Source organism: Malaya genurostris, chromosome 3 (genome assembly GCF_030247185.1).
Source record: "Malaya genurostris strain Urasoe2022 chromosome 3, Malgen_1.1, whole genome shotgun sequence".
NCBI lineage: Eukaryota > Metazoa > Arthropoda > Insecta > Diptera > Culicidae > Malaya > Malaya genurostris.
In genome coordinates this window covers 108,078,097-108,106,066 of record NC_080572.1, presented here as the reverse complement: position 1 = coordinate 108,106,066, position 27,970 = coordinate 108,078,097, and the positions used below count along the sequence as shown (strand labels likewise).

At 37.2% G+C, this 27,970-nt stretch overlaps 1 protein-coding gene across 1 annotated transcript in view; it reads right to left on the bottom strand.

The window, feature by feature from the left end:
• Positions 1-27,970, bottom strand: part of LOC131435657 (bone morphogenetic protein 6) — a 129,533-nt gene that overhangs the window by 6,470 nt on the left and 95,093 nt on the right. The window lies entirely within an intron of this gene.

The window sequence follows — 27,970 nt, the reverse complement described above, 5'->3', positions numbered from 1 at the left end:
TGCTCCACAAATTTGACGAGTTTTTGTTTATCTTCATTTCTTGCGCTCCGAATATCTGACGCGATTTATCATATGACGGATATTGCTGATCTCATGAGTAGGTGTGCATATTGATTGTTTGACAACAAATCACGCTGATCGGTATTATTCTACTATAACTATTGGTGTAAATGATCAGAAAAAACATTTGGATAAAAACAGGAACAGTATGAACAATTTTTGTTTCTCATCGATTTAAATATAGGAGATCTCACTCTACCTAAAGGTTTACATGGATGAAAGGAATGAATGAAATGTGCGCAATTTCAATATAAACACATAGTCGATCAAAATATTTCACTAGAAACAAAACTGTTTCAATCCAATTATTCTCATCTTTAGCAAACTAATACCTGTAACTAGCTGGAGAAACCCTTTCAATTGATGGAGCACTTTTTAAACTCATATATCTAAAGTCGAATGTGTGTCACAATTTAAAATTCTGATTGTGGAAAGGCAATGCCACATTTTTGAATTTCAAAAATCGGGAAACACTTGGCAACTGAATATGGCTTCGTTCTGTTTATGAAGCGGTTCGTTTATCCGAGCTGTTAAAAATGCGCTGAAGCCAGATGAAAGTGTAAAAAACCAAATTTATGCGCTACACATGGAGATGCAGTCCATTTTTTATGCACAACTTGCCTTCGTTCAACTTGGGAGTTATAATCGACGGAACATAAAAGTAAACTTGATTCGAATTGAATTACTCAATATAATGGGAAGAAAAAAAATATCATAAAAACGATGGCGTTTAAAATACGTTGATTATAATCATCCTCAAATGCTTATTTGACTCTTATAATTGAAAATGTTTAATATGACCTCGCGATAGTTCACCATAAAAGTTGTTTCCATAGACCGACACAATAGTTAGATAAATATGCAGAATCTAGTGTAATGCACTGAGTCTGTTGTATTACTCTAGTTAGAAAAAAAAACAAATACATTGATAAAATGTTTACAACACCATTACATTCAATCGAATTAGAAAACAATCACTTGAACGCGTATATAAAATAACATAGTCCGTAATCCTGACACTAAATTTCATTAAAATAATATTCGTTTCTATGCATATCAGAGAGAAGTTGAGGCAAGTGACGACATCTTTGTCATATTATTGGCAGGAACACAAAAGCTTTCTTCCCAAATGTTGAAAATTAACTACGTTTTTCTTTAGATTAGACATATTTGACATGTTCGTTTGGAATGACTCTGGTAAACAATATTTATTCCAAAAGAACATTTCGTCACCTTTAACTGTTGTAAATTAGCTTTGAGGAAACCTAGTTTTAGGTAAAGTGACTCTGGGTAGTTTTCATACTGCACTTGAAAATATATACTCAAAGGTAAGTTATATCTAGTATGTCAAATCAGTAGAGCCGTTTTTGAAAAAAATGAGCGGATAGAAATTAGTACGCAATGTCAGTTGCAACCCCTATATGGGCACATCTCCAGAACCGGAAGTGTTCGCCATTATCTATTTACCTTTGATCCGGGATCACTTTATAACACTTAAAGGCTGTCTGGCGTCTACTTTTTTTCTGCTTCGGTTATGGTTGAGCTGTGTTTCATAACTAGAGGTGTCCGTGTGCGAGGTAGCGGGATATTGAAATAAATTAGTTGAAATTCCATTTGAAAAAAAAATATCTATTTTTCTTCTCCTATTACGACATTATTTTAAAATGGCAACTCTGCTTGAGAGCCACGGTTCAATTTTGAACAGCCGTGGTTCGTCCGCTCATTGCTACGCGTCGGTTCAAATGAACGGCTCGTGAGCGCTCGCCCATCACTAGTTTCAAATTTAGCTATTTCATCGGCAGCGTTCATCAGTTTTAATATTGATATTAGAAGTTTGAATATATAAAACTAAAACAACTGCGATTCGTTTTTTTCAGTCTCAGATCTGTTATCCATTGCCCTTATAAACTTTCAAGCATTTAACATGCTCTAATTCAAAACTGGTATAAGCTGCCGTTGTAGGCCATCGGCTACCTATTTTGTCTCATTTGTAAGGACGTTACCTCAAAAATTTGATTTAGTCACTATAATTATTTTATATTCCTGCTTAATTCGCCCTACTTCACACTGAGAACTGATTCACATTTCTTGGAAACGAAAGTAATATTCAAAAAACAGCTGAAAACACTTCTGATATGTTAACTACTCTGTTCCTGATTTCATCTCAATTGATATTTTTAGTCCTATATTCATCCTATTGATTAGGGTAGCAAAATATTGCACTATTACACTCCCAGGTTTCAAATATCAGAATTCTTTTTTCCCTTCTCGTATAGAAAGGTTATGCAATCACTGTGAAAACCGGCTTTTAAAACGAGGCCCGGATGGCCGAGTGTCATATACCATTCGAATCAGTTCGTCAAGTACGCAAAATGTTTGTGTGCATTAGTGTGTTTGTGCGTATGTGTGTATGTAACATTTTTTTTGCACTAGCTTTTCTCGGAGATGCTGGACCGATTTTCAAAACTTAGATTCGAATGAAAGGTCTTGTGTCCCATACAAAATTCCTGAATACTATTTGGGTTCGACTTCCGGATCCGGTTTATGGGGCAAAATGTGCAAAAAATTTAAAAAATAAATGCACCAACTTTTTTCGAAGATGGCTGAACCGATGATCACAAACTTATATTCAAATGAAAGCTCTTATGGTACCATACAAAATTCTTGAATTTTGTTTGGATGTGATTGCCGGTTTCGGAGTTATGGGGTAAAATGTGCAAAAGAATCAAAATATGTGTACTCATGGTCCGTAACAAAACTTCTGAACATCATCTGTATTCGACTACCGGTTCCGGAATTATAAGGTGATTAGTGTTTAAATTCCCATTTAAAATTACTAACTTTTCTCAGAGATGGCGTGAACGATATCAACAAAACTTCTGAATTACATTTGGATCTGACTTCCGGTTCCGAAATTATAGGGTAAAGTGTGTAAAAACTTTTATACCATCACTTAGAGGGGCGAAACAAAAAACGAAAAAAAAATTTACAGAAGTTTACAATCGTTGATCAAACAAGTAAAAAGTGAATATTACTAATTATGAAGTCATACAACATTTAATAGTGGTGTAGTTATGTGAAATACTGATCATGTTTCTGAACGAATAAATTAGTGAATATTCAGACGCGTGACAAACTGTAGAACTTGAGACGAAAATGTTTCCTAAACTGGAAAATGATGTTTTAATGGGAAAGTGTGACAAATACTCTAATAAACATTTTTAAACATTCTACCGTCGATTCTACTGTTCGGTTCAGATAGGTTGAAAGATATGATTCATGTTCAAAGTTATGATATGAAGGATGAGATGGAAATAGGAGCTCAGATGAAATAGGGAGGCTTTACCCTATTTCATTTTTCTGTATTAAAAACACTAGAAAAATGCAGCTGGGGATATAGGGTAATGCATGCAAACCATTATACACATCCCGCATAAGAATTCGCTACGCATGCACTACGGACAGTTTCATACGTTTTGAAATATGTCTGAAGCAGTCACGTACCCAGAGGAGGGGCCCAAGGGGCCCGGGCCCCTCCCGAAATCAAAAACAGATATAAAATTATTTAGAAGGTCTCAGACAATAATGTAATACAATAACAGTTCCAGTGGAAAAGTTTAAAGTGTCTGTTAAAAACACCCGTAAAAGGCACAGCGAGAATGAGCTACATAAGCAATCTTCAGTAACATTATTTTTTTTATCTTTGGGCCCCTCCCGAAACGAAATCCTGGGTACGGGCCTGGTCTGAAGGCATGTTCAGGAGTGTTCAAGTTCTAGGTGCATTATTTTTGTCAGTTCTAAAATTTAAATCTGGAAAGTTTAGAAAGAAAAACTGGCAGCCCCAGCAGTGTTTTACTCGTGTTTCAAATTCAGAAGCAATAGAGTGCCTATGACCAGAATGACGACTTCTCATCCGTAATGTTGGCAACGACCTTTACATTGTACTTGACAGGTCGTTTGCTCGTTTGAAACTAGGACAGGACCTGACAATTGTTAATTCACTTATAGGACCAGTTTCGGACCAGTTTCGGACCAGCACGTGATTGGTTGAAATTGACATAAGCAAGTACAAGTTGATGAAATCAATATTACTGCAGGGTGGTAGAAAAAGTGTTGTCAGTATCGTCGGTAACAATGTAGCTTGATATTGGATATTTTATTTTTCGGATCATCTTTTCAAAATTATTAATTTCAATAGGATTTAAGTTCAATTTGTTTTTACGTCCTGTCAATGTGGAAAATATACGAGTATATTTAACAATCACTGGATGATACAAAGAGAAAGCCTGAAATCACGAAGTGTGATATGGACGAGAATATTGATTATGTTGGTTGAGAATAGCACCGAATCTTTGGATACTTCTGTATGTTATTATTTTTCTCAAAAAGAATAACCCAAAATTGAGTGTTTTAGAAAAATTTTATTAAACTGTTTCAACTGAACGTTTTCTTCAAAACAAACATCTGATCAAAATGAATCCAGAGCTATATTTTTGACCGACACAACATTTGTCTAAGTGTTTTCAAATGATAAATAATCGCATGTTATAAGGGGAGAAAGTTTTCAGAATGAATAATTATCTCTACTGGCAACAGTGAGGCATTTATTATTTACAGCAGGGAGCAACCGGAATAAGAAGAGAAATATTTTTCTAGAAAAAGAAGCCAGTTGTCTGGTCCTGTCCTACGTTTGAAACTGGGAGCTGTCATTCCAAACGAACAGCTGGTGTCACTCTGATTATAGCACCTCCCTGCTATGGAGCTGGTTCCTGAAACCAACGCATTTTGTTTTGGTGGCGCTGTTGTCAACAATATGTAGCCTAACATTTTGATGCGCACAGGATATAATCATATAAATTCGGTCTCATAAAATGTTCAATCCGGAGCAGAGAAATCAAAAGTCAAAGAATTTTTATCGGCAACCGAAGGGTAATATTTTGAAAAAATCTAAGAAATCTAGCGAAATTATGATTTCATCTCTAATTTTCCTCCAGAAACCATCGCTGGCAGAAATTTCTGTATAAATCTGTGGCTGGAAACACCACCTTTTGATTCAGGCTTCGAAAAATTTGCATCACCACTGGCAACAACACATTCAGAAATTACTTGAACTGTCACTTTCAGTAGTTCTTTTAATTTACTGCTATTCAAAACTCTAATCACTGGTAAATTTTACCACTCTTTCACTAAGAATTCATGCAAGAGGAAACAAAATGCGAACGGTATCGTGCGCATCAGATATTATATTGCTGTCAATAGTTAATACAATCGAATTCAGAAAAATTTCGTCCAACCCAATATAAATATAATTCTTGCCTTGTATTCTTCTTTTTGGATAAGAAAAGAAATTTATGGTTTATTATAGTTTGATTATATTGCTTCAAGATCGGTTCCTTATGTTGGTGCAACCGCATGAAGAAAGATGTGAACTCTGCTTAAACACAGCATTTGACAGCGAACTAGAACCAAAGAACCAAAATTTTTGGCTTCAAACAAATTGTATGCAGATGACAATTGTGTTACCGGGGTGGGTTATAGCTAAGACAAGACCTGACAACTGGGGGGGTGGGGGGGGGGGGGGGGGGGGCTGCTTTTGTTCCAAAATGGACCAGTTTCTGATTGGCTGATTTTGATGTTGCTACCCGCACATTGAGAAGAGAAAAAACTTTTGCAGGGTACGCGAGCAATGATGCCAAGTATAAAGAAAATCAGAAAACAAGTTTATTAAAATGTATAATTTTAGCTCACCAATGAAAATGAAATTTTTCAGAGAATGTTTCACTTTTTTCCAATCTCATTTGTAATAAATGTTTATAGTGGCAGCACTGTGTAATTAAAATCAGCATCAAGCCGTTTTTCTTTTTAGTGAATTAAAGTGTAACCAAAAAAGATTTGTTAAATTAGTGTAAACTCGAAAGTGTGTTTAGTTTTACGAGAAGAATGAACTGTTGTGTTCCACAATGTGGTCACACTAAGCATTTCTATCCAAACTTGACTTTTTCCGGCTTTAAAAAGATCCGGTAATACGTCAACAATGGATTCGATTTTGAGTTCAACATTAGATATTTCGTGTTTTGTCATCGAAGCTCAAATAATTGTTTTAAGCATTAATATATACTAATAAAATGTATTCACCAACACATTTTTCATGTTTATTTCAAATCAAAAACCGAGTCTAAAAATTTAAATTTAATAAATAGTTTTTTCTTAGCATAAAGTTATTAAAATATCTGTAAATATGGCTACACTGTAGCTGATACGTTGGTATTTATTCCACAGGGCGAAAATGACGAGAAGGATGATTCGGAAGGAAGAATAAGAAGCCAGTTGTCAGATCTTGCCTTAGGGTTATAGGCACTCTAAAGCTGTGAACCATTACGCGGTTAATTTTAACTTTTGGTTGAAATCTGACACTCGAGCGGTTATTTGATGTTGTCAAAAATAACTCCCCACTTAGAAAAAAACGTTCAACGGTGGTCCTTCATTGGTCCAATACGTTGGATCATTGGTCCAATGAAAGTCCAATCAATCATTCAACGGGAGGCCAACACGGGACCTTCGTTTGCCGATTTTGAAACAGACCGTTGAACCGAATGCCATTTGTTTCGTTCAACAAACCCGACATACAGAGGTCCATTGTTGAGCCATTTTTAACATGAGGAGTTGGAGCCCTGTTGGACTAGTTTTACTGAAGAATTTCTGAAGTTTTTCCCACTTATTTGTTTAAACTAACACTACATATCTGCACAATACTTCTACTTCTCGTAAAATAACAACAAATTTTCTTTCTATATAAAGGTAACACTTCATTTTCACACTATTTTTGTAAGAGAAAAAAACAACAACAAACCGTTCCAGCAAATTTAACGAATGTTTCGTGCAATATGTCGTTCAACAAGCGCTCAAAAATCAACAAAATTGAACGGCCTGCTGAGAGGGGATCTGCTCGAGAGCATGGTTATTTTTGACATATCGATGGTTATTTTCCGACACTGAAAAAAATCTTGCAATGAAAATTCTAATATTATTTCTTTATAATACTATCTAATATAGAGAGCGAATCGATACAAATGAACATTGCATCGATTTTTAATGGAATTTGCTTATGTAACATTTGACTAATATCATGTGACATGACATCTAATGGTTCTACATTTGTGAGTCTGTGTAACTGATTTGGAGGACGCTTGAAAACCATTTTTAGAATGCATTTATTAAGCTTGGCTTGGATTCTATGAGATTTTTGAAAGTGAGTTTTGTCATACGTTGAACCTAAGTATTTTGCTTGACCAGACCATGTCAACTCTAAGCCATTTCATTTCCATTTTGACAGATAATAATTAAAACAACTACAGATCACTCGTAGATTTCTACCTGTGGCTAACAGACTTGTATCGTCACAGAATTTCTGACAACCAACGGGTAGATTTGGAAGATCAGAAGTAAAAAATTTATGTTGGATCTATTTTATAGAACAGAAGGCAAGTGCTTTAGTTTTATTTCCAAGACAATCAAATTTTCGTTTATTACCGATTGCACTGACCTGAAAATTATCCATCAAATTGTTTACAAAACATATGACACATGACGGTCATATTGATGTTTGTCCTAGGTGCCTAAAGTACAGGTTCGAACCATTATGCGTAATTTGCCGTCAACAAATTTTACCAGAGTTGAAGAATCATAAATCATATCACATCGATACAGGTTGTTCGTGCTATGTCGCTGCTGCTGCTCTAGTGAAATACTTAAATGAGGGCAACAGCCTATTCGGAATGAGAACGACCTGTCCCAAAATGATCGACTAAACGAAATGGACGTTTAGTCGATATCCTACTGACCATGTTTGGTAAATCCTTCGGAATGGAAAATTATTGTTTTTTTTCTGAGAATTCAAGATGGACCACTTTTCATGGTACGACTTTCAAGTGAGGGGCTGATGCACATAGCAAAATCGAAAATTTAATTATACCTCGTTTTATGAGTCGATGCAGCTTGGTTGGTTTAGCCAGAGCGGATACATATAATATTGGAAATTACCGAAATATGCGCTCGAGGCGTATTTCGCAAGTATAGCAGAAGAGCGTCACATAATTTTTTGCGTTTCATTTATTATAATCAATTATACTATACTATACTATACGGATAGATGCTAAAACATATTATGTTAATCCAATGACGTGTTCCTTATAGATAAAAATTTTAACATATTTTACGTCTATAATATGAATGAAGTTTTAGTTCGGGTTAGAATATTGAACATAACAAAAACTAAAACATAGCATTTATATGAAAAATCTAGCTCTGATTACCCGATCCAATCGAACTTGATTAGCAACGAACGATGGCGCGTGCTGGAGAGCCAGCTGTTTCTAGGTCACGATTGCCTAATTTGCCTTCAAGTCACGAAAGCAAGAATGATGACGCTTACTGTCGTTTACGATCAAACATTTCCTATCCCAGTAGGCACAAAACTGTCATCATCCGAGACTCGTAGTAAATAAATCACTTTTTTTGTTTGATGACATAATTTCATAACTTTGTTCCGATTCTTTTCGGTGACATTGACGATCTGTTAATGACTCGAAAATCTCGTGACTAACGCGCGCCGGTTTTCTTTTGAACAGGGTTCCGTCAAAGCGCACCGAGTATCTTATCGTGTGCCGAAATCTTGATCTTAAGTTGTTTGCGCTGACAAGTAACGTTTTTTATCGTTCAACTCTCACCGCCGCGTAATATTAAAGGAATGTATTTAAAAGTTGGAATGTCACCTACTCGGCTGGTGGTATGAAACGGTAACCTGACGAAATAGTCGGTAAACTGAGGGAATTCCCCTGCATGATTTTCCAATTCGATGGGAATCCACGGGATCACGGATGTGCGCACAACAAAAAAGCTAATGAGATTTAAATTAACGGGCCGAAGTGGAATCGTACGATTTGTTGCCCTGTTTGTGTATCCCGAAAAATATAGTCGGATCCAAAACCGGTATGAGAGAGCTAGAAATAGCCGCTATTAGCTGCTCATAAATTGCAATTTCTTTAACCTTATACTTTTCATTTTTTTTCATGCACGAAGGTGAAGCAATCCTTCTAAAATGAGATCGGAGAATATATGCGTTATAAAAAAAGTTTCATAACCTCTTTCAAAAAAGGTTGAAATTGAAGGTAATAATTTTTTATCGAATCTTATTTCAACTTTCATTTCCACAGTTACAGATTGATGAGTGTTTTGAAATCCCACCAAGGTGCTCACTATGTTAAAATGTACACTAAGTTGCTTCAATTTGTAGCTCTACACACCAAATTTTCACATTTTGTCTCAGTAAAATGGTTTGATTTGCTGTAACTAACGCAGTGAAAAATTGTTTGTAATTTTAGTAAAATATTGTCATTAATTTCTACATTGGTTCACTGGAATGTTCAGCAAAGAAGACAATTATTTACTAATATTCAGTGAAATTTTGACAAAAAAAACTGTTAACTGGCGCTCCAACAACTTACAGTTGAAACGCCGGTTAACATTTTTTGCTGAAATTTCAGGTCGGCAAACTTTATCAAAACTTCGCTGAAACTCGACAATAATCATTTAGTGTGTAGATATTATTTCCCAGTTATTGTACTCCCGGAAGTCGACTTCTCACAATTGATCGAATCGTTTTTACAAACGCAGCTTCAAGTGAAAGGTAGAGCGTTCCCGTAGTTTGTTATAATATTCAATCAGATTTGACTTGGTTTTTTGAATACGATTAATTTTATTAGCTGGTTCATATAAATTACCTGTGGATATGTTAGAAATCAAACACATAATCAAAAATACTAAGTTTCAAGATGCTTTGATTTTGTGACCATTCTGATCGACTTCAAAATGTCAAAATACAATATACAAAGATGAAAAATTTCTTCATTATATGGATGAATGAGAAAGGTATCTTTGCACCACTAGGTGGATTACAACAGGTTTTTATTCAGAGAATCGGTATGTCATAATGTGGTGAAAGAGTTGACACGTTGACTAGACTATTTTTAGCGGCAATGGAATTTAAGTAACATTCGCTTCACATATTTTTAGCTTGATTTATCACTGATCTGTCACCCCAAGTAGCAAAATAAACAGATTCTTCGAGTGTTGGTCGATTGAATTATTTTCAAATAGCACAAATTAAGGAGATGATGACGCTCAGTATTTCTGAAGTATCTAGATTTTTAAAAAAAATCTCGGCAACTAGCATCAATTTGATTTATTCGATCTCTGCCAGTTTGAGGTCGCCAAATTCGAAAACTGATTTTGGGGGACGATAAAGATTAAAAATAGACTCCACATGCTATTAACTCATAAATATGCAGGATTGATCGACAAGGATTGATGCGTTTCTGTTGCGCTGTTTTAACATAACATTACAAATTTAACGTTTGAATCAACGAAACTATTCCAGTGGATGTGCGGTTTTATACAATCATTAACATTGCAAAAGGGATATTGTCAAATGTTGCTTTAGCCTATCATTCAATAAGTCGTGTGGTAAAAACATATCTTCTTTAAGAGCAATTCAATCATTCCAATCAATACAATCATTCCAATCAATACAATCATTCTCTAACTTCTCCCTGTCGTGCTTGTGGAAGGATTTGATTTTTTGCCTTCGAATCGGCTACGCATTCAGCCATTGCTTTTTCATTTGAGTTGAATTTCTTAACGGTGAGCTTTTTATTAAATCAGCAAATAGCCAGTAGTTACTGGGGGTCAGAATTAGATTATACAGTGTATGAGGAAGAAATTCGAAGTGTAATTCGTTAAATTTTGCATCGTCTTATGAATCGGTGCATTGTCTTGAAGAAACAGTGGTTTTTCTTCGGTTTTTCCTTGATTTTTGAATTCAAACGATCTAACAATGCAATATAGTATACGATTTTTATTTTTTATCTTGTTTCAAGATACTGGATGAAGATTATATCGTGTGCATTCCAAAATATTGAATTTTCCCAGCTGACTGTTATGTCTTTGGAAGCGATTCTTCGGCTGATATTCACCAAGATGATGATCGTTTTGATTCCAGATTGAAGTAATTAATCCATGTTTCATCCATTGTCAAAATATATGCACATTTTTGATTTATTATTAGTAAACATGACCAAACAATGCTCTGAATCATATACACGATGATGTTTTCTTTCGACTGTGAATAAACGTGGAACCTACTTGGAAAGAGCTTTCTCATGGTCAAAGGTTCATGCATAATTTGAAAAAAAACACGTCGTTCTGATATCTTTACGGCCTCAACTATCTCACGCAATATCAATTTACGATTAGATATAACCAAATTGAGGATTTTTTATGTTTTCTGAAGTTATCACCTCAATTGGGCGACCAGAATGTTCTCCATCATCGGTGTGTGTACCAAATACAAATAATAATACCCCTAGGTCCCAGACAAACGTACCACCAATGTTTGGTTCACAGAATGATCTCACATATACATGTTTTATTAGTTCAATTATTTAAGTTTTAGTCAATACTGTCGTTATTTTCGGAGTGTAGTAAAAATGTTTCCATGATAAAAAATTTATGGGATTTTTCGAAGTAGAAGAGTCCGAATAAAACATTTGAAGGCATTGCTGAGCTTGTACAGTATTATTTTTATCAAGAAGCAATGATAAATTAGCAAACGATATTGTTTTGAATCTAATGTTTTTGAAAATGACAAAAGTAGCTTCACTTGAATGGCTGTCACATTTTTCTGACTAATCTAAATGTCATGAAATTTCACACATAGGGTAACATATATTTTGATCTACCTAACAAACTTTATGGATTTAATTGATGTTAAGTAGCCCATGTTGCATCAATTGGAAGCTAAACACATTAAATTACCTATTGCGGAAGGGTTTTTCAGAAATATTACAACATTTGGTGGATATTTTTACAAAGTGGATCAAAATAAAATCAATCCTAAAATGGTCCAAAATGCTTCTGTTACTTTAGTCTATTGAGTGATGGTACTTCAAAAACCCTTCTTAATCCACCTAGTGGTGTGATAATGCCTTCCTCTTCTTTCATTACAGTCTCATGAAAATATGTTTCATACTTTTATTAAATAAATTTGGATACTAATTTTGACACCAATTGATTCAGATTGATTCGAGTAGTTCACAAAAGCATGCTTCAGTGTTTATGTCACACAGTCAGCATCATTTTTCCAAACAAGTGCTTGACATTTGCGTTGCCTATTTGTAATCAGTGATGCTAATCTAAAAAAAGCCTTCTTAGTCCACTTAGTGGAATTTTCATATATCATATTGTTTGTTGATTTTTTCAAAAAAAATTTTTTTTCGAGAGGACACTAAATTTCGATGTTTCATGCAGTTTTAAGAGTTTCGGCATCAAAAAAAATTTCGATTTTGGAAATTTCATGTACTCCCCCCTATGGTGCTTTTTCAAGATCGAAAATTATCAAACCTTTACCACCGGGCAGCACCCCTTAAGCATGTCCGATTTAGGTCAAATTTTGCATGAAGGCTTTTTTCGAGGTGCTTAAACTTTTGAGCACTCGAACTTAACGAAAATAGAGGTGATCCCAAAATTTTGGCACCCTTATATATAAGAGCGGTAGAAATCAACGTGTTTTGTCGGTTACGTCACTTATACCATCATATCTCCGGAACCAAAAGTCACAGCCATTTGATCTTCGAACTTGATCAATGGTCCGACAGTAGCTTTCAAACGAGCCTAAGTTTGTCAAAATCGGTTCAGCCATCTCTGAGAAAATTGAGCGCGTTCAAATACAACGCTTTTTGTCGGTTACGACACTTATACAATCATATCTCCGGAACCAAAAGTCACAGCCATTTGATCTTCGAACTTGATCAATGGTTCGACTGTAGCTTTCAGACGAGCCCAAGTTTGTCAAAATCGGTTCAACCATCTCTGAGAAAATTGAGCGCGTTCAAATATCTTCGAAAAGTGCACACACATACACACACATACACACACATACACACACAGAAATTTTCCGATCTCGTCGAACTGAGTCGAATGGTATATAACACTATGGGTCTCCGAGGTTCCGTTCGAAAGTCGGTTTTTCCAGCAATTCTTATACCTTTCTATAGAGAATGGCAAAAACCCTCCTTAGTTCACTTAGTGGAATTTTCATATATATTGAAAAATCAGCATATACATGATACAGGTACATGAAATTTTCAAAATAGAAAAAAAAATTTATGCCAAAAGTCTTAGAATTACATGAAACGTCGAGATTTAGTGTCATATCGAAAAAAAAAATTAAATCGATTTTCTAGGACTAATATCAAAATTTCCCAGAAAATAGATTTAAAAAAAAGATTTTTGGCTTAAAAAAAAATTTTCGATTTCGGAAATTTCATGGTGCTTTTAAAAGATAAAAAATGGTGCGTTTTAAAGATAAAAAAAATTCAAACTTTAACCGCTGAGCAGCACTCCTTACCCATGTCCGATTTAGCTCAAATTGTGCATGAGGACTTTTTTCGAGGTGCTTAAACTGTTGAACAATAGCGCTTTACGAAATTAGAGGTGTTCCCAAAAGATTCGCACCCATTAGATTAGAGCATTAAAAAACAACGTGTTTTGTCGGTTACGTCACTTAAACCATTATATCATCGGAACCAAAAGCCACAGCTATTTAGTATTCCGACTTGATCAATGGTCCGATATTAGCTTTCAAATGAGCCTAAGTTTGTTAAAATTGGTTCAGCCATCTCCGATAATCTTGCGCGGTAAAAAATCAACGCGTTTTGTCGGTTGCGTCATTTATACCATCATATCTCCGGAACCAAAAGTCACAGCCATTTGATCTTCGAACTTGATCAATGGCCCGACAGTAACTTTCAAACGAGCCTAAGTGCACACACATACACACACAGACATTTTCCGATCTCGTCGAACTGAGTCGAGTATTTGACAATGATAGCGCCATCTGTGTGTCAGTCACACGGCTTTTTAAGTGATGTGTTATATGACTCCCTAGCGATCCTGCCAGGAGTCATTGAACAGTAATTGAAAAAGTTAGTAAACGCAACGTTGTATTGAATCGAAAAACGTTGATTTTTGAGTACTCGGTTAACATAGCAAATTGGAACCATAGCAATTTGATTCCTGATGATAACAGAAACGAAACTTTAATACAGCAATCGATAATTCAAAAAAAGTATTGCGGCTAGAAACGCATATAAGTACGGGTCGGGACGGCCGAGTTTTCGACAATTCAAAGCGGATCGTGACCAACGCTAGCAAAACATTTAGGTACGAGACCGAGATGAGTATGGAGTACCGAGGCGACGGTAGTTTTCCACGATTCTTTAGGGGGTCGGGATGACCACTAGTAAATCATTTGAGTACAGACCGAGACGACCGAAGTTTCAACAATTCAAAAACAGATCGGGATGACTGTGAGCAAAATATTTTGGTAAGGACCGAAACGGCCGTGAGTACGACGATTCAAAAGCGAATAGAAATGACCACTAGCAAAATTTTTAAGTACCAGGACGGTCGTAGTTTCGTCAATTCAAAAACGGATCGTGATGACCGCGTTCTCTTCGAGTGTACAGAATGAGTACGTGTACGAAATAGGCCCGAGTGTACGAATCAGATATTTGGGAGTGGACATCGACACTCCGTTTTCACTTCGATTGCGGTCAACTAAGTACTACGAGACCGGCGTTCTTCGTTTGGCTGCCTGGACAGATCGGCGGGACAGTCATTTCTCAATAAGTTCATCTTGTTAATCGGGAAATTTCAGGTTGACCGAGTCCTACTTAAAACGATAATCGATCCTAAGACAATTGAGGGTCGCGTGTGTCAAACCGAACTTACAAATAAATGCAATCGTAAATTATTATTAGTTTAATATTTTCTGGTAAAAACGTTTCGAATCGACTGACGAACTACATATTATGAAGAATATTATTTTCAGCTCAGATAATTGTTAATGCCTTTGTGATAGAGTAGTAATAACATATAGTAGAGTGTCAAATTTTAAAGCATTTGTAAATTCGAAGAACACAATTTCCTCAAACTTCAATTCAAAATTTGATTTATACCATCTAATACATCATAAATTAGTATTAAACTGCCAATTTGTCTGGCTAATAAAACAAGCCAATTTTATTACTACCATCGAAGACTCCATTTCAGGTTGTTCAAGAGTGTCCAACCCGGATCCAATCGAAACACTACCGGCCGAATTGGAATTAAATGTGTCAAAATCGCCAGCTATCGAATACGATTGTTTCCTCCGTAGTCACCTTTTTTCTTAAGTATATTCTGGTATGAACTACTCGAAACTAAATTGCAGGAGGTAAACATTATTTACACCTCGTAAACAAAACCTCCCATATAGCACAGCCAGCGTCGCCTCTTTTGGGCATACGCGATCCGAACGCACATAACAAAGCGAACCTTGAACGCCGCCAAAGAAAACGCCCGTCTGTACGCATCGCGTCGCTACTCGTGTGGCCGTGATTTATGGCCACTGCTGAAAATAAAGATGAAGCGATCTGTCACCGGATGATCGGATCATCTTTCTATTTGCTCAGTCATCGTTAAGGTTTGATCCCGGTTAAGTAAGCGCGCGCTTCGCAGCAGATCGTGTGCGCTGCCGTTTACTTATCGAACCGTACCGAAACAGCAACGGATGCCGCTATCCACCGAAAGCAGTGCAAATATGTAAAAACTGGAAAATCCACCGAAAAGTTCCCGGCGATTCGGCGTGTTCCGCAAGTGAGCCGGTTTAAGCTACTTTTTGTACTCTGTTCGAGTTGATATGCATACAAGAAAATGGTGCTGCAAAAGATATCGTCATCCCTGTTTGTCTCTTCGCATCATTGATGGAATCGGTTGTCACCAGAGTATTCCGTCATTATCTGATCCGGATGTGTTAAAATTGACAATCAAGTTATTCGCTTCCCATGAACAAACGCGGTTTGTAGCATCATTAGTTAGACTGTCCAGACGCAGCACCTGTGCAGGCAAAATTGTTCTTTGTGATTATTTGCCCATACTCAATATCTGGCTTGACGTGACACGCTTGAAGGCATGTACAAGAGTCTGTTACATCTTCAATTGTGCAGAAAATCATTGACACCGATGATTAGCACCTTCCTGATGGTGCCGGCGTCAGCGGTGCGCGTCAATAGATGAATGAATTTCTCGGAATGTCAGGTCGATTGGAAATTCCTTCACGAGGAGCGGTTTTTTTGTTCTGTGCATTAGAGCAGTAATTTCTCTTATCTTCAAATTCAAGCGGGGATTTTTCTACCTGGAATGGTGCCACCAGTTATAAGCGATGGTCGAAAAGAATCCTTCTGATTGTTTCCTCGTGAGTAGGCTGCCGGTGATCCATTAACTTTGGCCGGATGCACTTGTTGGCAGTGATCCTAATTTAGAGATTAGTAGGTTTTCATGCGTGTTATTCGTGTTGGTGTTGAGCAGAGTAAATATTTGAACATTTGGCGGTAAATTGCCCCTGAGAAAAAAATTTTACGATATTATATTATATAACATAAATAAAAAACAGTTAGAGTTGAGATAATTCAATCTTTAAACGGGAATCAATAACCAAAGGTTCGATAAGAATGTTCTGTCCCTCTTGTTCGTGTGGGTTGAGTTAACGCTTAGTCTGTCATGATTAAACTCTTTGGAGAACTATTAATTTAAACTTTTGAATGTGCAGCCAAAAATCTTTAAATATTATTTAAACAGGTAATTGGTCGTTTGTCGGGCTTCACTTAGACCTGATAATACGGACGATTGAGAACGTCACTTTTTAAAGATAAACGATAAAAAAAATTGACGATTTTATAATAAAATGTTGGATCGATTTACATTCATTTTGCATTTAAGTCAGCCTAACTTTTTATAAAAAAAACGTTGATTTTTTCAAATATATTTAGAATAAACTTTCCTCTCAGGAACTCAATTTTGTCGTGAATTGCATCTCGTTCACAACTGTCTCGGCACAGGAATCAATCTGGGTGCACGCTCAACCGACGACAAATTCCCAGCCCCTGATCTGTCGGAGATAAGTGAGGAGATCGGCAAGCTGAGGAACAACAAAGCCGCGGACAATGACCAGTTGCCTGGCGAGCTTCTGAAACATGAAGGAGAGGCACTGGCTAGAGCGCAGCACTGGATGATTTCTAGGATTTGGGAGGAGGAGATTCCACCGCAGGAATGGATGGATGGAGTGGTATGTCTCGTCTACAAAAAGGGCGATAAGCTAGACTGTTGCAATTACCGCGCAATCACATTGCTGAACGCCGCCTACAAATCCTTTGTCGCCTCCCAAATCCTTTGCCGTTGTCTATCACCAATAGCTAAGGAATTCGTAGGGCCGTACTAAGCGGGATTTACTGGAGCCCGCGCCACTACGGATCACATATTCGTGATAAGACAAGTACTCCAGAAGTGTTGTGAATACAACGTACCCACGCATCACCTATTCATTGACTTCAAAGCGGCATACGACACAATCGATCAAGAACAGCTATGGCAGATAATGCACGAATACGGTTTCCCGGATAAACTGACGTGATTGGTCAAAGCAACGATGGATAGAGTGATGTGCTACGTCCAAGTATCGGGAATGCTCTAGAGTCCCTTCGAATCTCGGAAAGGGCTACGTCAAGGTGATGGACTTTCTTGTATCTTATTCAATATTGCCCTGGAAGGTGTGATTCGAAGAGCGAGGATCGACACGAGTGGCACGATCTTCTGAAAGTCCGTACAACTTTTTGGCTTCGCTGACGATATTCATATCGTGATACGTAACCTTGAGAAGATGACGGAAACCTACATCGGACTGAAAGCTGAAGCTAGGCTTATCGGACTGGCCATAAATGCGTCAAAAACAAAATACATGAGAGAAAGAGGCTCTAGATAAGAAACACTACGCCTCTCACCACGAATATTGATAGACGGTGCCGCTATCGTGGTGGTTGACGAGTTCGTGTATTTGGGCTCACTGGTGACCGCCGATAATAACACCAGCAGAGAAATTCATAGACGTATTTTGGCAGGGAATCGTGCGTAATTTGGACTCAGAAAAAACCTTTCGAGCTACCGCACGAAATTGACCATCTAGAAAACGCTCATTAACCGGTTGTTCTCTATGGCCACGAGACCTGGACTATGTTGGCAGAGGACCAACGTGCCCTCAGTGTTTTCGAAAGAAAGGTACTGAGGACCATCTATGGCGGAGTGCAGATGGTAGACGGAACGTGGAGACGGCGTATGAATCACGAATTGCAACAGCTACTAGGTGAACCATCCATTGTACGGACAGCTAAATTCGGACGTCTACGATGGGCTGGGCATGTCATAAGGATGTCGGACGACAGCCCAGTGAAAATGGTTCTTGAATCTGATTCGACTGGTACAAGAAGAAGAGGAGCGCAGCGAGCAAGGTGGATCGATCAAGTGGAGGGTGATCTCAGAAGCATCCGTGCTTTGAGTGGCTGGCGACGAGCAGCCATGGACCGAGTTATGTGGAGACGTATGCTTGATACAGCAAAGGACACCCCAGGCCTATAGCTGTTAGGTAAGGTAAGGCCACAACTGTCTTCCACCTCTTCTTCTTGAGGTTCCGCTTGACGATGGATGCTTTAGGGATTGTTTTTTGGGCATTTTTTGGACGTTGTTCTTGGTGTATCACTCCATGGCCTTTATCTGTAATGGCAAGATGCCAAATCCTTTCAAACTAGAACAGAACAGTGTCACTTGAGTGAAGGCAACATACGTTTTTACTTGCACTCTTGAATTTCAATCTCCTATTTTTTTCATTTGATGAAAAAATCGCTCTTCAAGTCACATTAGCAGATGGCTAGACATGCAAAATAGTTCGTTGTGAACTTTGAGAGCATGATGTATTTCAAAATCCCTTCTGCCTCTAACAGTATACGTTATATCGAACATATACACCGCCTCACATAACCACAAATAAACATGTACTCATATACATTTGGAAAATGAGGCGTATGCAGGGCTACGTCAAGTTGAAGTTGATGAATTTTTTTATCATAATGCTCTTTATTAGAGTGACACAGGATGTAAAATTAACCTCAAATATTTGTATTTGGTATTGAGATTGTATGGTCGCGAATGCTGCTTAAGAAATTTTGTGAAACAAACTCTTTGATAGCTTTATTACACCTTCCATTTGACCCTAATTTTGTTAATATCGGTTCTGCAATCTCTGAGAAAGGTGAGTAAGATTCATTTTTGGGCATATGACTATTATCTTTCGTCGGAAATCGAAAACCGGGAAGTCGGAATCGGTTTGTTTAGCTGCCTACTAATAATGGCTATCGATTCGTGTATTTTCGAGTCCAGTTTAGATATTGTTTTTACGGTTTTTGTTTCGCCAGTTTAAGTGACGGTGTACAATATTTAACACACTTTAACTCCGGAGCCGGAACTGGGATCCGAATGAATTTGGAATATATGACCACTATTTTCGTTGCTTCCAGAACAGAACTGTTGCATTGATCCGTTCCCTCTCATCTCCCTTTCTATGAAGATCATTGTCGACTTTTTTTTATTTTAAAGATAACACATGGATCAATAAGTCCCGAGACAAAAGCAGAGATGGCACTCGTAGTAAACCAGTAACCACGTATTTCTAGAGGACTAACCTTTGCTTAAAACGGGTCAAAATTTTAAGTCGATCCGACCAGAAACAGCTGAGTTATCGAGGTTGGAGTAAAGTCGTTTTGTAGTTTGTTTAAAAAATGGAAAAAACCGAGTTTCGTGTTTTGATAAAACATTTTTTTTAATGGGTAAAAACACCGTGCAAGCGCAACAATGGATTGAAAAATGTTATCCGGACTCTTGTCCATCAAAAGCAACGATTTGTCGGTGGTTCGCCGAGTTTAAACGTGGTCATACCGACACAAATGACGCGGAACGCTCGGGTAGACCTGTGGAAGCCGTTACACCGGAAAATGTGAGTGAAGTGACAAAAATTATAATGAAAGATCGTAAAGTGAAGCTCCGTGAGATTGCTGAGATGACACAGATATCATATGGAAGTGTATTTACTATTCTTCATGAAAAATTGAGCATGAAAAAGGTTTTTTTCAAGTGGGTTCCGCGATTGCTTTCGATGGAACAAAAACAGCAACGAGTCACCCTGCCACAAGTCGATGAAAACAATGGCGAAATTGAACGAATTGGGTTTTGATCTGCTTCTCCACCCCCATACTCGCCAGATTTAGCCCCCAGTGACTACTGGCTCTTTGCCGATCTTAAAAAAAATGCTCCAGGGAAAAAGATTTGGATCAAATGAGGAGGTCATCGCTTAAACTGAAGTTTATTTTGAAGCGAAAGATAATTTTTTTTATAAACATGGTATTGAAAATTGGAAAAACGTTGGAACCATTGTATCACCCTAAAAGATGATTATGTTGATGAATAAAAAAAAATTTGCAAAAAAAATGTTGTTTCAATTGTTAGTCTAGGGACTTATTGATCCATGTGTTATTTTTATTCAGGCCTATTTGCAAGCTTTACGTGGCCGATTGAGCCGATTTTTAAATAATTTTTTTTTGAGTTGGATCTCGTTGTCACCCTTTTTCTACGGGGAGAGGAGCTCCCATTTCGCTCCTGCGAGAATTGAGGGGCACTTCGTTCGTGGTTCGTCTCGTCATTCATTGCCGCATCGATGGTATTGTTGTCGATTTCCGTCTTCTTTTCGTTACTAGTTGCTGTAGATGCACCTTGTTGTATATTGGTTGCAATTGCTGGTTGGTTGGAGGGTAAGTTGTTAACTGCAGCTTGTGTACTTTGTTCTATAGGGGATGATGATGGATCCGTTGAAGGGGATGCTTCATTGTTGTTGGTGGCTGTCACAGGTGTACTGGGGTTGCTTGGGATTGGTGTGAAGGAAGCACCGTTGTCCTTTGGTGTAGTTGTCTCCTTGTCCAGTTTATCACATGTCTTACCGTAGTGAACAGCTTTCTGGCAATATTGACATGTGGCCATCTGATTGTCATAGGTAACAAGTGATTTGCACGGAATTCTTGTATCTTGACCGAAAGTCACATAAAAATGTGTAGGCCTCTTCAAGCGCATGCGTAACAAACGTACGCCATTTAGAATACCGGGGAAAAAGTTGTTCCACTTTTCTTTTTCGATAGAGAGAATCTCTCTGTATTGGGGTATAGTTTTGCGAATATAAGAATCGGTGACCTTTGAGGGAAGATCATGCACACACACTTCTATAGCACTATCTTCCATATATACTGGAATGTTGTACTTAATGTTCTCGTGCTTCACATAGTGCACATTGTTATTGTCTTTTGCGAATTAAATTGCATCCAACTGTTTATAAAACTGGATGTAAACAACATTATTTGTCTTATTGCATTGAAGTAAATGCACACGTTTAATGTCAAGATGCATTTGCTCTCTAAGCAAACCTTCAAGTTCTCGTATCGAAGGTCGAATTTTGCACTGCCTGAAGTCAACAACAATTGTATTCTTTCGTGTCGGCGGTAGCTTTTGTTCGTTTGGTTCACTCCTTTCGAGGTCGTTCTATTGTTCACTATACAATACTGTACTTGGTTTCTTCCGTCCCGAACGTTAGCGGTTTTGTTTTATCGACTGGCTTGGATGAGATGTGAAAGCGAACTAATCACTGTCGACTTGTTCATCTGCCAACATTGGACAGCAGAAGGAAAACTTTGCAGCTTCTTCTAATTTTCGATATTGGCGTTAATAACATCGACTGTGCAAAACTACTCGGAAAACTGCAATTTCTTGCTTCGTTAAGACGAAGCTAGCCTATGGAACTGTTTCGACTGCCTTTTTATCGCACACAGTATAGACAGAACAACCCTTGAGTATGTTGCCGATTAGAAGACCAAATAAAAAAATAAAATAATAGAAACATGTTGATAATCGGATGCTTTCAGTAAGCCAATAAACTTAGTATTTCACATTGTTCGATTTTCAAGACTTCATTTTTTTTAAATGCACTAAATTTATATTCAAGAAAGTCCTAGCATTAGTATGACAGTTTATGCTCAATGGTTTTAGGATAGAATTTATTATAAGTAAAATTTTGTCAGAATTGTTTGAATAATTCAAAGTTCTTTTAAAGTTATTGTTTTTGAATTAATTCATCGGAATAAAGTACAACATGCTTTGATTAGAAAAATGACAATGAACTTGATAGGACGGAAGAGTTGCTCAATGTGTCGAAATATGTTGGACCTAGAATCGTCGGAAACCTAGCGATATGAGCTAAGGCAAACGTGCGGCCATTCATTATTAGAGAAGATATTCGAAAATTGAAATCAAGCAAAAATAAACCTCCGAATTATTATTATTTAAAAATCGTTCCAAATATTCACGCAGGCTGACAAAAATTACTCATCGATGATTCGAGCACCAGTAATATGATCTGATTCATAACTCGAATCCCATAAACGGAAACCCACTCTTCAGATAATTCCACCTGATCGTATGTCATCGCTCGGTAAATGCTTCACAGTTTTCACTAACAGAGGCAAAACAACTGGCCACTTCGGGATTCATAAATTACGTCCATCATCAAAACAAAACCACGCTTAAACAACTCCATTCTGCTGGTAGCGATACTCTCGGCTTCGACCACCTGATCGGAAGGAAAAAGTTCTTACCACCGCTGCTTATGTTCGATGAAATATTAAGAACCGAACCAGTATAAACAAACACACTTTACATCGCACGCAGTGTAAGTTTTCATTGATGATATTGGCGTTTAATAATAATTACTGACGCCGCGAAGTCAAAATTAGACTCACTGCTGTTTTTTTCGGAAGATCATCTCACGGTATTCGTAAATAAACGCATCTGTTTTGAACAGTACCACAACCATCCGTGGAATCCGGCTAATCGTGGTCGGCGGTTCATCGGCTGGCGTCTAGGATCGGTCAAGAGAAAGAGATGGAAGTCGGTTCCATAAATAGCTACAAAGTAAAATAACGTAGATTCAAAAATAGCTCGCCAATGTTTCAGCATTTTTCCGGTTGCGATCTGGTTTGACGTATTGGCAGCACGATCATAAATCTTGACACTCTATTGATACAACGAATGGTAACAGTAATGGTGGTTAGTGGGTGGAGGTTTAGTTTACTCTGACTCACGAGTAGGATTCGGTTCTAATATGAACCGCAGATACACCCGCAAATGTTAGGAAGGTACACAAATCTGATTGAGATCAGATGTCTGCGACCGAAACGGAAACGAGTACACGCAGGTGTTGGCAGAATTTCGAACATTTTTCCGTAACTATTCACATTTCGAACAGAACATTAAACACCCCCGTCTGATCCAAATCTCCCTGCGATATGTGAAGCAATCAAAATATTTTCCTTGACCAACTACCACAACGTCTGAAGTAATAACAAAAAAAAACACGAATTTTACAAAAGCCATGTGTTGTGTGGTCAAGCGATCGTGGGAAGCGTCTTTATGTCTCATATGATCGCTGTTTTCTCGTGCAATTAGCCACCAGTACGATAATATGTTTAACACCTTCTCATCCGAGATACTGGATTGACTGGAATTGTATGCAAAGCAAAGTCTTGGTATTGCATACCATTTGTGGAGTTTGACCATTCGGTTTCATCAGACTTCGCAGTCGAATATTAGCGTACAAAGCACCCACATGGGTTATTGATACGATCCAAATAATACGAAGAATCCTTCAGATCGGGGCTCAACGTACAAACATTGGTTGGTAGAACCAGTGCCCTATGCATTAAACCACCAACCCGGGACTGGATTGGTCGTTTCGATGAAATGTATGAAATATTGATATTTATTATGTTCTTTAATAAGCTTAGATAAACAACTTTTGTGTCCCGGGTTAGCGGTTCAATGCATAAGGCACTGGTCTTACAAACCAGCTGTCGTATGTTCGAGCCCCGACCTGGAAGGAATCGTAGTGTCAGTAGATGCGTAACACCAGCCATGCAATGGTTCTGTACACTCTGAATCAATCGGCTGCGAAGTCTTGTTGAAACAGAAGGTCAAATTCCACTACAGGGAATGTAATACGAAGCCATTGCAAACAACTTAATTTACTACAGATAAGCTTTTTCATATGGCTGAAAGAAAGCTTGAACAATTTGCTGTTCCCAAAAAAGCTCCTATTATTTACGACATTTTTGCCTAATAGATTCTAGTGAATTTCCTTAAATAAAAGGTCCTATGATCCCATAGACTGCTACTGAGTTTTATCCAAAGCTGACTTCCGGCTACGCAACTACAGAGTTAAGTGTGATCGAAGTTTCAAACCGTCTTGGAAAGCGACGATGCAAAAATCGAAAAAAATCTTCGAAATTTAGTATGAAACTGTTTCAATTTGTTGGTTATGTTAGTTGTTGTTGGCCAAACGACACGACTTTGGCTATACCGATTCCTAGTTCGTGAATCAATTTTCACAAATTTAGGTTCAATTAGATGGTCTTATGGTCCTATAGACTTCTATTACAGAAAGAAGCGTGTTTTAAATTTCAAGCGATGATACATAAATAAAAAAAATCTAGATTCTGCTCCAAACTGTTTTAGTTTTAGATTATCCTAGTTTATACGCAAAAAAGCTGTTTTATTCAAGATTTCATAATTTAATTTAAGTACTTTGAAGAATCATCCAGTAGTATATATGAGAGTATAATTAATATCAGAAAGGCTTCATTTCATCACTAGTTGTAATCAGTAATCTCAAATGAGTGTCTGACGGCAAAAGCAAAGAGCGAAGATAGACTTGCGATACGGCGTGTACATTGCTGGGTTTCCATAGAGATATTTGTTACTATAATTGAATGCCGTTGCGCCAGAGCACAACGAAGCATGCTCTGTTCTTCTAGTCAATTAGATTGTTTCTTCATGTGGTTTCGTATGCAGTGTATTTTAATTGGCAAAACAATTTTCTCGGGTAGGAGCTAGCTACGGGATCGAGTCTCGTCTCGTCTCGTCTCGGTTGCTTTCTAGCGGTTTTATTACATAGTTGTATTCGCATATCATTTTTTCTCGTTAGATACGGATTAAATTTAGCTCTACGTCTTAGCAAGACTAAAACAAATGCACGTTCATTTCAATATCAATTTGATAATAATCGATTGGAAAATTTGTACGACTATTTGAAAATAATCTTTTGCATATTTCTAATATTTCTCATTTTATAATGATAGTTTGTGCTATTTTCAGAGTCCAAACGTACCACCATTAAACCACATTTATTCAAAAGCGCTTGTAAATAGGCGTACAAATTCTAATTGGTTTGAAATTCAAATTCAAATATAAAATGTCTCCCACTAAATACCGATTTGAGACGCAATCCTTTTAGGTTTTTAGTAGGTTTCACAAGCAGTCGTATGATTTTCAAATTTGTTACAAAATCGCGTAAAATCACTTGCCTAACATATCTAACAAAAGTAAACATTCTGTAACAATTGTAATATAAGTCAATTTTAATAAGCTTTTATTGCTACTTGGGAAATGAGTATAAGGTTAAAGCCTCTATAACCTAATTGAGAAAAGAAGATAAAATTCACTTCTACCTAGCATAGATTCACCACTTAATTGCAATCATAATAAATTTTATATAAAAACGAGAAAAAGTGAATTTTCGACAAATTTTGACTGAAGCGAAAATGTTTCGCATTCGACGCGCTCTCCTACTGCGATCATTTGTTTACTCACTTTGTCCATTTTGCACTTACCCGATTTTTTCATTCAGTCGTTCAAGTGTGATGCTTAAGAAATTAGGTTTGATAAAATTGATAACACAATAGTTACCAGATTTTTTTTTTCATAAGATATATTTATTAAGGCACAATGCGTTAGCTCTATGATGCCAAAGGCATAGTTACCAGATGACTAATTATTAGTAATAGAAAGTTACATCATGAGTTGTTAGATCAGTATAAAAATACAGCCCAGTTACAATAGCGTTCAACTTGGAGTGGTTTGTATCTGTAAATTTGTAAATTTCAACTTATTATCTTTTGATCATGTTTATTTAAAATGAACACATTTTTCCCATCTGCTTTCTATCCACCTTCCATACTACCGAAGCCTTGTATGGCAAATAACCAAAATGTCTGAAAACTCACTCTCTTAGTGAGGCCTCGCTCGACTAAGACAATTACGAGGACTCAATTTTTTTGTTATCGCATTTTCAAACAGAGGTCATCATCAGACACAAACATAAACAAGTTTACGACTCCAGAGCTGTATTTTTTTCTGTAAGGGCAACATCCATCACTTATCCATTCTTACTTACGAGTCTCAAGTAGCTGCCGACGTTGTCGTTGAGCGAGGATTAGTTATGTTCTCACAGACGGATTAAGAAAGCCTGATCTGCCGAAAATGTACCCGGCACAAACAATACAAAAACACACCAAAACCATACTCAGGAAATCACCAGCATCGTTCTTTCTTTGCTTACGGTGTTCGTTTCTGCATGGTTCAATGAAAATTAGGAATAAGTACATGCAAACAATTCGTTATGCTATTCTAAGTTTTGTTTTCGTTCGCTTCCTGGACCGTTGCGAGAAACAAACAGGCGTCGTGTCGTCCTGGCATGTGCAAAATCACCAACTGTCTACAATCAACTCCCGCAGGGTCCGGTTGTTGCTTTGGCCAAACGTCTTACAATCCGAATGATGCTGAAGACCACCAACGATTCATACTGTCATTGAGTTTCGACGTGTTTTCCGTTTGATGTTATGACGAATTGGTAGTGCAATCCACTCGTTTCGATATACGTACACACACACGGAAAACCCATCAATTACAAAATTTCAATATTGCAATTATCGATCAGTGCTTTTGTTAATTCATCTAATATTTCTCATAATTAGATAGCTGATAAAGGAAAAGGTAGTTTTTGATACTGTCAAATGTCTCAAAAAACTAAAATGTAACGTTTTAAGCTTATTTTTTAATCGCAACTAAACGTCACTTTTTGCAGGCAAATGAAATGAGCTTCAATTATGCTGATTTTTTTTTCATGAATGCAGGTACTATGTTTAAGAACAATTTCAAACTAACGTTACTCGACGTGCTGTTGAAGTGGAATGACGATAGCTCAAATAAAATTTTAGTTTTCGAAGATGGAAATCAAACAGGTTGTTACGGATTGAAACAATAAAAAGTTTTTGAAGTTTCGCTTGCAACTTCACCGGCTAACTTTAATGATGGATATTCATACCAATGATGCATTCAAGTTTTGATTTATGCTTTAGCTGTATTAGTTATATGAAATTTTAACCAATCCACAATTACTAATGTTATGTTCCCATCTTGATCGTAACATGATATGCTGTTATTCTACACAGCAAAAAAATATACAAATTACAGGGTTTTCAAGAATGTTTTTTTTAACATACCCCGTCTTTCAAGCAAGCGTGTAAATTTACCTCCCCGATGGCACGGTTGTCATCTGCCTACAACTGGCTTGAAACCGATATGTTTGATTCTTTGGTTCTATTTAGCTATGATAATCAGTGTTCATATCTGCGGTAGCACCAAAATAAGTGGTTTTCATTATTTATTCGAAGGAAAGGCGAACTAAATGGTTGTACAGAGAATACAAAGCTAGGATTTTACCTATATTAAAAAAATCAACGAAATTTGAACGTGTTTATTAGGCGAAATTCATTTTCATAATCATACACTGTGCGCATCAAAATGGTATGAACGTAGCTTAACATATTGTTGACAACAACGCCACCACAACAAAAAGCGTTGGCTTCGGGAATCAGCATACAGAGTGGGGAGTTGGAATTTATATGTCTCAAACGGCCTCCTGTCACGACGCCATCAAAATCAAAAGATCAAAATTGGAACTTCAAAATCAGCTAAATCAAACAATCAAACAAACAAT